The 14,033-nt window shown below is 46.0% G+C and overlaps 1 protein-coding gene across 4 annotated transcripts in view; it reads right to left on the bottom strand.

Moving 5' to 3' along the window:
* Positions 1 to 14,033, bottom strand: part of ARNT2 (aryl-hydrocarbon receptor nuclear translocator 2) — a 204,353-nt gene that overhangs the window by 162,424 nt on the left and 27,896 nt on the right. The window contains exon 1 of one of the 4 annotated variants that reach the window (XM_010843234.1): positions 1,694 to 2,141. The exons of the other annotated variants lie outside the window; for them this stretch is intronic. The gene's annotated coding sequence lies outside the window, so the exon portion shown is untranslated. Of the gene's footprint in view, positions 1 to 1,693; positions 2,142 to 14,033 lie in introns of those variants that run through there. 4 annotated transcript variants of the gene reach the window in all.

Raw genomic sequence — 14,033 nt, 5'->3', positions numbered from 1 at the left:
TCCACTGGCTGCCCCCAACCTCCACTCTCCCAAGGTCCCTGAAGGACTTCACCCAAGCACACCCTCCGAACTGAACCAATGTGGACACGACTCCCTCCTGGCGACGCCATGCTCTCATCCATGAGAGCCTCACCTGAAGAGGTGCACGTGCCCCTATCACAGCTCTGGGACCCCACAGCCCTACACAGCTCTACTCGGCCTTCAGAGTGTTCACACAGCCCAGCAGGGGAGCCCAGAAATCCTGGGTGAACCATCCACATCCTTTCCACTCTAGTTTTCTTTGGGTGTCCCAAGTGGGCACCGGCAAAGGAATTCCACTGAGAGGTGTGTGGAGGTCATGGTCAGTACCTTAAAAAAAAAAACAAAAACAGAGGCTTGGGACTTCCCTGCTGAACATCCAGGGAAGTGGCTAAGATTCCAGACTCCCAGTGCAGGGGCCCAGGTTCCATCCCTTGTTGGGGAACTAGATCCCATGTGCTGCAACTAAGAGTTCACATGCCACAGCTAAAGATCCAAGTGCCACAGCTAAAACCCGGTGCAGCCAAATAGACAATATATTTTTTTAAAATAAACAGATAATGTAACCAGGGTAGGAGTAGTGAAAACTTTTTTCCTCCTCGTGGACACAGAAAAAACTAAAGATCCTGCATGCCACAACAAAGACCCGGCGCAATCAAATATATAAATAAATAAATTTTAAAATGGAGAGGCTTGAGTGCCACAGAAACATGAACGCATCCTACTGATCAAAACACCACATATCAAAATGCAAATCGACCCTAAAAGCAGATGAAGAACTCGTCAGAGTAAGAGTTGTCACATGGGGCAAAGTCACTGCTCCCTGTCGCATCCCCTCAGGATCTTCTCACTCCCGAGTCTCCTTTCAATCCCCTTCCATCAGGCCTGTGTCTCTGTCACCCTGCTAGGGAGCTGCCATGATCATGGGGGTCTCGTCTCCACCCCGCCCTTCTCTGCCGGGGGCAGCTGCCCACTCCATCACCAGACGCTCCTGGTTGCCAGGGGCCGCATCCTCTCTCTGCAACCTCGCAGGCTCCTCCTCCTCTCCTCAGCCAGCTGCCCCTCCTCTAGGACTCCAGGCGCTTACACAGCCCCCTCTGCTCTGCTCTCTCTCCAGGTGAACTCACGCAGGCAGCGGCATCAATACTGTCTCTTCAATGGCAATTCCCAAACCCAGCCATCAAGGCCTGCTGCCACATCCTCGCAGTCCCTCTGTCCCCTAGGTTCTGCTGCTGGCCTGTTGCAGGGCCTCCTCCCTTGGTCTTTCTGCTTCTATTCTCCCCCCTCATCATTCACAGGGGAGTTGGAGCTGACCGGTCCAGCCTTTGCTTCTTTCTATCCCCCAGCAGTTTCTCTCTGCTCTCAGCACAAATGTGGAGCTCCCAGCCAGTCCCTGGGTGGTCAGACTGCCGTCCACCTCTCCTGCCCACCTCTTGGGCTCTGGCCACGCTGCCCCAATCGGTTTTATGAACACACCACATTCCCTCCCACCTCAGGGCCTTTGCATGCGCTATGTCCTGTGGTCAGAAAGTTCTCTCTTCTCTCTTCACCAAGCTAACTCCGACCACTCATTCAGATTCAGCTCAAACATCACTTTTCCAAGGAAGCTTGTCCTTGGCCAGTCCCTGCCCCTCCCATTCTAGGTCTGGTCCCTGGTGATTCATTCTTCTTGTACCTGCACTTCTCCTGTGAATGACTCAAGGTCACGATGGTCCAGGTGAAAGATGACAGAGCCTGAATGATGGAGCCACCAAGAGGCGTTCAGGAGGAAGGAGATGATGTCAATGCCTCAGAATACATGATGTGTCATCGTCAGAGCCCAGAAGGGAAGATTCTAAAAAGCCTTGGTCACCTGATCCTCCTACACTGAGACTGCACAGGGCAAAAAATTTCTGGAGGAGGAAGAAAAATGTGGTTGGCTCGGTCGCATATTTACATCAACCACTCCATGCACTTGATATGTGGGGACTCTGGAGAAAAGTGGAGACATGAGTGTCTACACCTTCCTCCGCACTAAAGAGGCATCTGCTTCTAGTTCTGGCTTCATTGCCATGAGCCTCAGTTTCCCCATCTATTCTTCAACTAAGAAATGGGGTTAATCAGGACATCCCTTCTTTATGCAGAAGCTGCTGTAAGAAAACAGGGCCTGTACCCACTACAAATAGCATTTGCAAAGCTCTGATTTTGAGCCAGGAACTGTGCTTCAACTGGGAGAGCTGGCAACAAAAAGACCCCATCCTGCCACTGACAAGTTCAGTCCTGAGTGTGATGACACATAGCTGGGCAATTTCACACTAGAGCTGTGAGTTGTGCAAAAGACTGGACCCTGGGTGGTGGGAATGGCTGGGGAGATCCAAGAAGGCTTCCTGGAGGAGGCTGCATCTGCGCTATCTTGGCCAAGGACTGTAAATGTTTTGGGAAGGAATGAAGCATGGTGTGAAAGATGCCCTTTTCCCAGATGGATTCCTTCTATTGCCCCATGATTTCTGAGCAGACTTACTCACGCCCCGCTTTGAGGGGCATGCCCTCTTGTTCCTGTCCTTGCAGGTATTTTCTCCCAAATGCAGCTCCCAACAGGATCTAGAATGAAACCCCCACCTCAAATGCAACCCTCCGGCATAGCTCCTTGCTCAGGATCTCTGGCCGTAGACCAATGACAAATGCACAAACAGACATGCATAGCTCTATCCAGAGCAACCCCACCCCAAATGCCAATATCCATCCCCCCACCCCAGGAAACTCTGTTTCCTGTCACACACAGGGATGGAATGACTCTCTGCCCGCCCTTACCCAAAGTTGCAGGTTTTCAGCTCATTTCAACATCAGCACAAGCTGAGGCTTTTGAAAGCTTCACCATAACACAGAACACAGAGCCGGCTTACGATGCAGCATCTAGCTAAGGACTATTTCACATTTCAAATGCAGAGGCGGTGTATAGAATTTCTAAAACACAGTATAGGCAGTGAAAACCTGGGGGAAAATGTGAAACTTGAGAGCATTACAGATGAAAAGAACGTGAGAAAATGGAAAAACATTCTGTTTCATCTCCCCTCACTACTATTTCATATGAATCTAAATAAGGAAAAATATCCCTTGATTGTCACATTGCAAAAAAAAGATTAATGACATGCAAACTTTCACAATATGACAATGTAATATTTTAATAACCATTCAAATAAGCAAAAACCCAAAAGGATTCCCCCCATTATTGGGAGGGAGTGAGGGGCAGCTAACCAAAGAAAAATGCCCTCCCCACTATTCATCTCTCTTAGAACAATTTTTTTTTCAAGGATAGCACATCAAATATCACGGCCATACCTTTACAGAGGGATTAAACAAAGATCTTTCTTCCTTGTGACCAACACCTTCTTGGGAGAATCTGTTATCCGTGTAGAAGAAATGTCAGAAAGCTCTGGGAGGAAATGAGTTACATTTGTATTCCGCTCAGAAAATGTCATCACAGATCTGTTTACCTTAACTGTGGACCATGATTCAGCCGTGACAACTGTCTTGCATACTGATCAATTTATTTGCAGCAAAATTTCTAATGTTAACTGCTTAGGTTCTGAAAAACTGGTGATTTGGATTTCTTGCGCAACCACAATCTATACTGAAATCTCTAGATTGTTATCAAAATATTTCAGCGAGAGATCAAAAATGAGTCCTCCTAGCAAGCAAGGGAGAAAGGGTCCTTTCCACTTCTGGAAGGAAGGCAAGGCACAGAACTCCCAAAGATCCTCTGGAGGGTGGGATTTTTATAGCAGAATGTATAGGAAAAGGGCGCTTCCCTGGTGTCTCAGCTGGTAAGGAGCCCACCTGCGGTGCAGGAGACCCCGGTTCAATTCCTGGACTGGGAAGATCCCCTGAGAAGGGATAGGCTACCTACTCCAGTATTCTTGGGCTTCCCTGGTAGTTCAGATAGTAAAGAACTTCCCTACAATGTGGGAGACCTGTGTTTGATCCCTGAGCTGGGGAGCTCCCCTAGAGGAGGGCATGGCAACCCACTCCAGTACTCTTGCCTGGAGAATCCCCATGGACAGAAGAGCTTAGCAGGCTACAGTCCATGGGATCACAAAGAGTCAGACACGACTGAGTGACGAAGCACAGCGCAACATAGAAAAGGGACTTACTTCCCTAGCGGTTCAGTGGTTTAAAGACACTGCACTTCCAATGCAGGGGCATGGGTTCGATCCCTGGTCCGGGATGATTCTGCAGGCCTCAAGGTGTGGCCAAACAAAACAAAACAAAACAATGTACAGAAAAGCCATTAGACTGAGAAGCAAGGAACTCTAACTCCAAGTCCTTTCTAGACTTTAACCTGTTGTACATCCTCTGTAAGGCAGCCTTCATCCACAAACAGGCAATAGTGTGGGGGGTGGGGGGATGGGGTGGGGAAGGTGCTCTCTGCAGCAGGGCAGGAGGTGCTGGACAGGGTAAGAGATGGCCATGGACCCAGGAAAAGAAGAAAAGGCCAGTCCTGCCTCCATCAGCTGACGCCTCCCACCTGGACACAGAGCCCTGGCTGCAGGCCTGAGTCACTTCTCGCTGGCAGGCAGGTTTGGTGTTAGGGAACTGGAACCAGTCCCAAGGCAGCCTTGGGAGATGGCCTCCCACTCAGCTAATGATGCCTGCTTATGCAGAGCCCTGCTCCCTGGCCCGCCTGGGCCGTGCTGTGCCCTTTGGAATGCGGACATTGCACCAGAGTCTACTAGGGTATCAGCACTTGTATTGCTGCTCTGTCCGAGCCCACCTTGAACTTTATAAAAAGGGCAAAACCCAGACCCCCAGGGAGAAGACAGGTAGCCAATAATGGCAGAAGAAAGGTCGGGAGGTCACTGGTAAGGTAACAACTCTAGAGGAAGACAGTTAAGTGTGAACTCAGCACTCAAATCTGCCCACTCTGGGAGATGACAAACACAGGCCCATGTCTTTAACCACAGTGGGGCCTCCACCATGGATCATCTCATGCTTGACTCAAATCAACAGCCAGAGACCATCAGAGGAAAGTGGGTCTCATGGGTCGGGCAGAATACACAGCAGGTTACCTGGGTTGAAGGCTCGGGGTCAATCAATGGACAGGTCTTAGAGGGAGCCTCGCTTAAAACCCAGGTTGAAGAAGAGTCCTTGAGGCAGAAGGAGAGATGAAACTGTCTTCAAATATGCAAGACACCTTCCTGTATAAAGCAGAAGAGGCCACTTCTTGATTATTGCCGAGCCCTTGACATGGTGGCCAAGGATATGAAGGATAAGGGAAAAATGAATGACTCAGATGCATGCTGACTGTCCAAATACAGTTTGAAGTTGAACAGAAACCAAATGAACTAAAACATCTGACATAAAGTTAAAAGCTAATAAATTATGGAACACCCACACAGATAAAAATCACTCAGCCATTAAATATCACGATTTCAAAGAATAATGTCACAGGAAAATGTTCAGGGTACATTAGTAGGGCAGGATACAAAAGCTTAGAGACAGACATAGATGTCAGGGATCCAGTGAAATTCAGCTTTACAATATTTACCCTAGCATCTGGCCCTGGCTTCTGAATGAATGGCTCAACCTTTGAATGGTCAAGCAGTGAAATACGTATTTCAGGATCGTTTCTGGCATCCTTGAACTTGTGGGTGATCAATGACCCTACAATCACACGGGTCATCATCATATCTACACTGATAGTATAGTAACAACGATCCCAAGACAAGGCATGCCACACGAACTTATTGTTCTCCAAATATTCAGTTTCAAACGTACACAGGCATTCTAGATGAGCTAAGATTGAGAATCTCCCAATATACAAGATACATGCGGCTTCCTTGGTGGTCCAGTGGTTAAGAATCCACTTGCCAATGCAAGGAATACATGTTAGATCCCTGCTCTGGGAAGATCCCACATGCCAAGTGGTAACTAAGCCCGTGCACCACAACCATTGAGCCTGTGCTCTTGAGTCTGTGCTCAAGAGGAGCCACTGCAACGAGAAGCCGATGCACCATAACTAGAGAGTAGCTCCCGCCCACGAGCAACAGTGAAGACCCAAGCTATTAGTAGATGCAGACTGCAATCCCTCAGAAGACAGATTCAGGAATAAGGAGGAATTGTAGTAGAATTGAAGAGCAGCAGAGAATGTTCCATGAGACAGGATGGGACTGTCTAAATGCCTTATAAATGATCAAGTCACCAAGAGAGTGCCAAGCAGGGCTTGGGGTGATATGGGGCCACCTTTATCCTGGGGACCCCTGCCATGACTACAGGGTTAAAACAAAGGACTTTTATCTTCCTAAGATGTATGACTATGTGATCTTCAACTACTTGGCAATAATGTATAGAGGTGGCTCAGTGGTAAAGAATCTGCCTGCAGTGCAGGAGATGCAGGTTCAATCCCTGGGTTGCAAAAATCCCCTGGACGAGGAAATGGCAACCCACTCCAGTATTCTTACCTGGAGAATCCTAGGGACAGAGGAGCCTGGCGGGTTACAGTCCATGGGATCTCATAGAGTTGGATACGACTTACAACTAAACCACCACCACCACAGCAATATCACAGTTAACCTCAACCTCTGTATTTTAAGGGTTTCCGCAGTGGCTCAGATGATAGAGAATATGTCTGCAATGCAGGAAACCCAGATCCGATCCCTGGGTCAGGAAGGTCCGCTGGAGAAGGGAATGGCAACCCAATCCAGTATTCTTGCCTAGAGAATTCCATGGACAGAAGAACCTGGCGGGCTTTCCTGGATCTGAAAGCGTAGGACACGACTGAGCAACTTTCAATTCACACTTCCATAGTCTAAAATGGAACTCCGTTTTTCCTTCCCAAACCATCTGGTAAGCTGATTTCCAGTCTTTCCATCAGCAGAACCTCACTTGTTTTCAGTCTGGAGGCCCCAAACTCCCTGTTTTCCTTCCGCTAGGGTTTTCTGAGCACCCGTCTTCTATCAGGTACCACCAGTCACTGCCGCAAATGCAGAATGGAGTGGGGCAGTTCAGTGCAGAATCAATTTGAGCGGTGAACCAAGAAGTCACTCTTAAATGTCTCAGAAGAGAGGCAGACAGGGACACAAAGCAGCATGCTCAGGTCTCAGCAGAACAAACCACAGCCACAGAGCACCACCTTGCAAGTCAGGTGTCCTTTCTCACTTTTTCCACCGGAGTCTAGGATCTTATCACTCCAAACATGGATCACTACAATAAGCATTCCCGATGGCTCAGTAGGTAAAGAATCCACCTGCCAATGCAGGAGACACAGGAGACGTGGGTTGGATCTGTGGGTCAGGAAGATCCCCTGGAGGAGGAAATAGCAATCCACTGCAGTATTCTTGCCTAGAACATTCCATGGACAGAGGAGCTTTGTGGGCTACAGTCCAGGGGGTTGCAAAGGGTTGGACTCGATGAAGCTCACAAGCATATCCTAAAAATAATTTTGTGCCAATGCTAGGGATTGAAGGGTGTCCCCTTGGAAGTCATGTTGAAACTCTAAAACCTAATGGAACAGTACTTGGAGGTGGGGTCTTTGGGAGGTCATAAGGTCGTAAGGATGACGCCCTCATGATGGAATTAGTTTCTTTTTAAGTAGAGATAGGAGAGAGCTGACCCACTCCAGTGTTCTTGTTTGGAGAATCCCAAGGACGGGGGAGCCTGGTGGGCTGCTGTCCATTGGGTTGCACAGAGTCGGACACGACTGAAGCGACTTAGCAGCAGCAGCAGCAGCAGGAGAGAGTTGGCTTCCTCTCCTTGTTTCTCTGCTCCCAGCCTGGGAGGACTCAGAAAGAAGGTGGCCATCTACAAGCCAGGAAGTGAGCTCTTGTCAAGAACCAAACAGGCCGGCGTATTGACCTCGGGCTTCCCAGCCTCCAAATGGTGAGAAAATGAATTTCTGCTGGTGAAGCCACCCCAGTCTGCACTATTTCATTATCACGGCCCACGTGAAGATAGCTGTTCAACAGCACTGTGTCAGAAAGAACACCTTTCATTTTGAAATGTATTCTAAACAAGATAATTTAGGGATTTCCCTGGTGCTCCAGGAGCTAACACTCCCAATGCAGGGGGTCCAGGTTCAATCCCTGGTCAGGGAACTAGATCCCACATGCCACAACTAAAGATCTCACAAACCACAGCTAAGACCCAGTGCAGCCAAATAAATATTATTTTAAAAAATAAACAAGATGATTTAACCAGGTTAGGAGAAGTGAAAACTTTGTTTCTCTTCATGAAGTCGGAGAGAAAATCACCCAGTGACTGATGACCACACCCTTGTGTTCACCAAATCTTTTCTTTCTTTGGCCCTGCCCCTCCTATGTAGTAGCCTTGGGAGAAAGGCACCATTAAGAAGTTGGGTTTTGCTCTAATTGAAAGAAGATCGAGAGGAACTGAATTCTGGTGGCAGCCTGGAGCTCCTGTAATTGCTGTTTTATGTCTTCTCTAAGATGATATCCTAAAACCCAACTCTACTTGTCCAGCTATGCTCAAAGTAGAAAATATGGGGACAAGGGGACTTTCCTGGCAGCTCAGTGGTTAAGACTTCATCTTGCAATGCAGGAGGTGTAGGTTTGACCCCTGATTGGGGAGCTAAGATCCCACATGCCTCAAAGCTAAAAACCCCCAAAATATAAAACAGAAACAATACTGTAACAAATTCAATACAACCTTTTTTAAAAAATATGCTCAGTTGCTCAGTCGGGTTCTACTCTTTGTGACCCCATGGACTGTAGCCTGCCAGGCTCCTCTGTCCATGGAATTTTCCCAGCAAGAATACTGGAGTGAGTTGCCATTTACTTCTCCAGGGGATCTTGGAGACCTAAGGATTGAACCCGAGTCTCCTATATCGCCTGCACTGCAGGCATATTCTTTACCAATGAGCCACCTGAGAATCCTTTTGAAAAATGGCCCACATGAAAAAAAATTTTTTTTTGTAAAAAAGGAAATATGGAGACCAGCATGACCCAGGAGCTGTTAGGAGCTACCAGTAAAAAAACCAACATTTATCTTGAGAAGAAACACAGACCTCAAGACTCTACCTTCCTGGCCACAGAAGGAGTGAGGCAGTCAATCACATTTCCATCTTTTCTCTTTTATACATACACCAATAAAATGATAAACCTCTAGTTCTAAAGTACTTAATTCAATTGAGCCTCATGGATGGACTGGGGAACCTGAAATAGAGATCATGGGCTTACCTGGTGGCTCAGATGGTAAAGACCAATGCAGGAGACCTGAGTTCAATCCCTGGGGCAGGAAGGTTTCCTGGAGAAGAGAATGGCAACCCACTCCGGTATTCTTGGCTGGAGAATTCCATGGACAGAGGGGCCTGGCAGGCTACAGTCCACGGGGTCACAAAGAGTCAGACGTGACTGAGCAACTAAACAACAAGGATCAGAATCCTCAGGGGTCCTCCCATAGAGATGCTATGGATACAGCCATCTTCATGGAAGAGAGTGGGAAAGAAACGTGCCCATTATGACTTCAGATTTTAAAACAGCCATTCAGAGAGCCACACTTGCAGAAGCACAAAGTCTATCCATTTAAAAAGTCAGTGACTATACAACATTTCAGGCTCCCAGGAAGGACATTCTTGTTTGTCTGGAGCTATTTAAAGGCTCAAGTCCCTGTTCTGAGTGCCTGTTCATCTTCATCTTGATTATCTCATTTATGTTCATCTTGACAGAAGCAAGGCTACTCTAAGCAGACCTTCAGTGGACATCCCTGGTGGCTCAGACAGTAAAGAATCTGCCTGCAATGCAGGAGACCCAGGTTCAATCCCTGGGTCCTCCATAAATACGGGAAGGAAGACGATATCAAATAAAACTCCATGGGAGCTTCCCTGCTTGTCCAGAGGTTAAGAATCTGCCTGTCAATGCAGGGGACACGGGTTCAATCCCTGATTCGGGAAGATCCCACATGCCTCAGGGCAATTACTGAAGCCTAATCACCCTAGAGCCCGTGCTTCGCAACAAGAGAAGTCACCGCAATGAGAAGCCCGCACACTGCAAAGAAGTGTAGTCCCTGCTTACCGCAACTAGAGAGAGCCTGCACACAGGAAGAAGACCCAGCACAGCCTAAAATAAATAAATAAAAATTTTAGACAATACTTTATAAAAACTTCATGGGAGCTTTGTGCAAGCCAAATGAGGTAACTGAAACCTGGGAAACACAAACGCACCTGATCAACTAGGGATAATCCAGAATGTCTTGTACTGCCTGTCCCGACGTCCCCTTCTTGACTTCAGTGACAGTGCTGAGAACCACATCTCAGGTATGTCCCCCCTTCCACTCATAGTCTGCGTGGCTCAAGTGGGACCCAAATGCATACACCTCAACTAGAGAGCCCAAGTGCCACAACTGGAGAAGCCCACACGCTGCAATACAGATGGAGCACAGCCAAAAAGTAAAAGTAAAAAAGACCTGTAAACATAGAGCCAGATATGTTAAAGTCAAGACAAGGTGAGGCCAGATAAAACATCTAAAGCTGTGATGGAGACTCTCTTTAGAGAGAGAGTCTTTCTTTCTCCTTCCCAAAGGTGGGCACATGCCCAGGTCTGTTCAGAGCACTGCATGCCCTGGCAGGAGACCCCGGCTCAGCAATGTCATCTAACTTCTGCTGGAGTTTCACTGATGAGATGTAACGTCACCACCACTAGGGGGATTCTGCCTGAGATTAAAACCAGTACAAGGAGGGAGGGCGAGAGGACCTAGTGAAGATAAACAGGGTGAAAGGCACAATGCTAGCACCTCCGGATCTTTACCTGAAGCCAAGTGCCCACCTGGCTATCTTAACTTTAGGGACAATTATTGTTTGGTTTGAATTGGGCTTTTTTTTTTTTTTTTTAGATTTTTTTTTGATGTGGATCATTTTTAATGTCTTTATTGAATCTGTTACAATATTGCTTCTGTTTTATAGTTTTGGTTCTTTGGCTGCCAGGCATGTGGGATCTTAGGTCCCTGATCAGAGATCAAACCCATAGCACCTGAACTAAAAGGTGAAGTCTTAACCACTGGACCACCAGGGAAGTCTCTGGGATGTCTTCTGAGAGTGAAATAATCCTGACAAATATATTGTGACTTCCTTTTCTCTGTGTCTCCTCTCCTTCCTCTTCTTGCTACTCTCCTATTTCCCCTGCCCCCCTCCTCCCCTGCTTCATCTTCCCCATCTTTCTTTTTTCACCTCCTCCTTCTTCTCTCCTTTCTCCTCCCCTTCTTTCTCCTTCTTCTCTCTCACAGACACAATGAATATTTGTAATCTGTATATACGAATTATTCGACAAGCACACTTCACCGACTACACTGCAAATTCTGTATTTGCAAAAACACCTCACTCGTTAATATGGATGGAAAATCCCTAAATAAAATCTTAGTAAATCAAATCCAGCATTATCTTACAATAATAACATTAAAAGAACTGTGCAGTGTTACCATGTTCCTTTTATTCCAGGAAGATGCAGATAATTCACCATTAGCAGATCTATTAATAGCTTAAATAAGCTTTAAAAAAAAGCCCTGAGTTTATCTCAATAGACGCTGAAAAGGACATGTGACATAACTGATCATGGGACTCGCTGCTTTGACAGGTTTGTGTTCCTAGTGTTAGGAGTTGCTGTGTGCTTCCACGCTTACTGCTCAAGGCTGCCATTGCTCAGATCCATTACGAATCATTTCTCAGATCCCTGTGGAAATGGTCCTCGAAGCCAGAATAACTCCAATGATAGGAAGGGCTAACACATACTGAGCACAGACACTATCCAGCACACTGCTAAACACCGCTAAACACCTTACATTTCATTTCAACAGCTCACCTCACCTGCTCCTGAAGATAGGTATTTGTTATTATTCCATTTTACAGATAAGGAAACCAAAGTAACCCCAAATGGAAGGTCCCAGGCACAAGGAGGACTCTCTTTGCTTTATTGAGCAAAGAGAGTGATGAACACAGAATAAATATAAATATGCATTGACTGTAAGTAAATAATACTAGCATGTGCTTCATGGGGTGATCTGAGGTGATGCTAGGCCATTTAGTATTACTAAAGTCTGCTGAGTGTGCGTAATCATGCTTCCAAAGTGGTAATTAACACGCATACTATATATGACCTCCAAACTAGCAGAGCAAGAAAGAAGAGAATGGTAAATATGACCTTCATCTCCAATAAAACAAAGGAGGGGGTAAGAAAAAGAAAAAGTGGGACAGAAAGGAAAAAAAGTGGTAGAAATAAGTCTGTACATATAAATGGTCCCAATAAAGGGACTCAGTTTTCTGGATTAGGAAACAAAGACTGTCAAACTATGCGTTAACAATAAATAAATAATTCATCTACCAGTTTCCTAATTTTGCTTCTTTTTCGGCACTGTAACTTCCTGATGGACCACCTGAACTAAACAATAGACAGCCCGTTTCCGATTCTCCTGAGTGCTGAAGGTCCAAAGGTGTCACAAATGACCAAGGGGGGGTCGTATTCCCCAGGAAACATGCATTGGATGTTCCAACAGCCAGCTGGAAGGGACAGGCAGCTTTAATTTGATGGCTAAAAATACACCAATAAGATGGGCGTTCACTGCAAGTGATAAGAAATTCATATCAATTATAAAATGTTGTTCGATGCATTAAGATCAAAACCAACAAATCACAGGGTAATAATTTCTTCTTACCATTAGATGTTTTGACAATAATTTCATTTTTACTGATTTTAACATTGTGACCACAGCTTTCTTTTTGTCTGCACTGGCCTGACACACCAAGGCTGGCCCTTCTATTTTCAAACCTTTAAATCACTTTTTCCAATTTGTAAATAGTAGTACATAATGGTATAGTTTGGCTTCTTTTGTTTTACCCAATTAGAAAATCTTTTAAAAGAAAAAGTGAATCTAGATGCTTCTTTGAAAAGCCATTATTTTATGGGACTTCCCTGGTGGTCCAGTGGTTAAGACTCCACGCTTCCAATGCAGCAGGTTCAATCCCTGGCTGGGGAACTAAGATCCCACATGCCGTGCAGCACAGTCCAAAAAAGAAAAAGAAAATAAAAGCCACTATTTTCCAATTAAAGGCAGCACAATGACATATGCCTCATCCTCTCTACCTTCCCAACACCATCCCATTAATGATAATAACAAACTTCTAACCCCTAATGCCAATGGGCTGACATTTCTCCCAAGGAATGAGACTGAAGGTTTGCTTTCTAAAGAAATATACCCCCTACATGGAAAACAATCAAGGAGCAGGGGAATGAGAGAAGAGATAGAGAATCAATCCAGGAGGTCTGCATCTAACTAACATGTCTTAACCACTGGAACAGGGAGCCCAGGTTCCATCCCTGGTCAGGGAACTAGATCCCACATACTGCAGCTAAAAGCTTACACACCACAACTAAAGATCCTGAGTGCTGCAACTAAGACCTGGCAGAGCCAAATAAATAAATTAATTAAAAAAAAATTTTTTTTTAATAAAGAAATACAAATGTCAGGCCAATCTTCTTTCAACTTGACCACCGCCTACAGGCAGAGCCTCTAGAACCGGGCTAGAGGCTAGTTCTAGCCAGCACTGGGTATTAACAAGCAGGTCTAATTCCAGTGACTTAGCTACCTGTATATTGTCACCCTGCTTATTTAACTTCTATGCAGAGTACATCATGAGAAATGTTGGGCTGGAAGAAGCACAAGCTGGAATCAAGATTGCCAGGAGAAATATCAATAACCTCAGATATGCAAATGACACCACCCTGATGGCAGAAAGTGAAGAGGAACTAAAAAGCCTCTTGATGAAAGTGAAAGAGGAGAGTGAAAAAGTTGGCTTAAAGCTCAACATTCAGAAAACGAAGATCATGGCATCTGGTCCCATCACTTCATGGCAAATAGATGGGGAAACAGTGGAAACAGTGTCAGACTTTATTTTTCTAGGCTCCAAAATCACTGCAGATGGTGATTGCAGCCATGAAATTAAAAGATGCTTACTCCTTGACCAACCTAGATAGCATATTGAAAAGCAGAGACATTACTTCGCCAACAAAGGTCCGTCTAGTCAAGGCTATGGTTCT

The sequence above is a fragment of the Bison bison genome, unplaced genomic scaffold (genome assembly GCF_000754665.1).
Source record: "Bison bison bison isolate TAMUID 2011002044 unplaced genomic scaffold, Bison_UMD1.0 scf7180017864181, whole genome shotgun sequence".
NCBI classification, from domain to species: Eukaryota; Metazoa; Chordata; class Mammalia; order Artiodactyla; family Bovidae; genus Bison; species Bison bison.
Note: the sequence above shows the minus strand (reverse complement) of the source record. Positions and strands in the feature narration are given on the sequence as shown.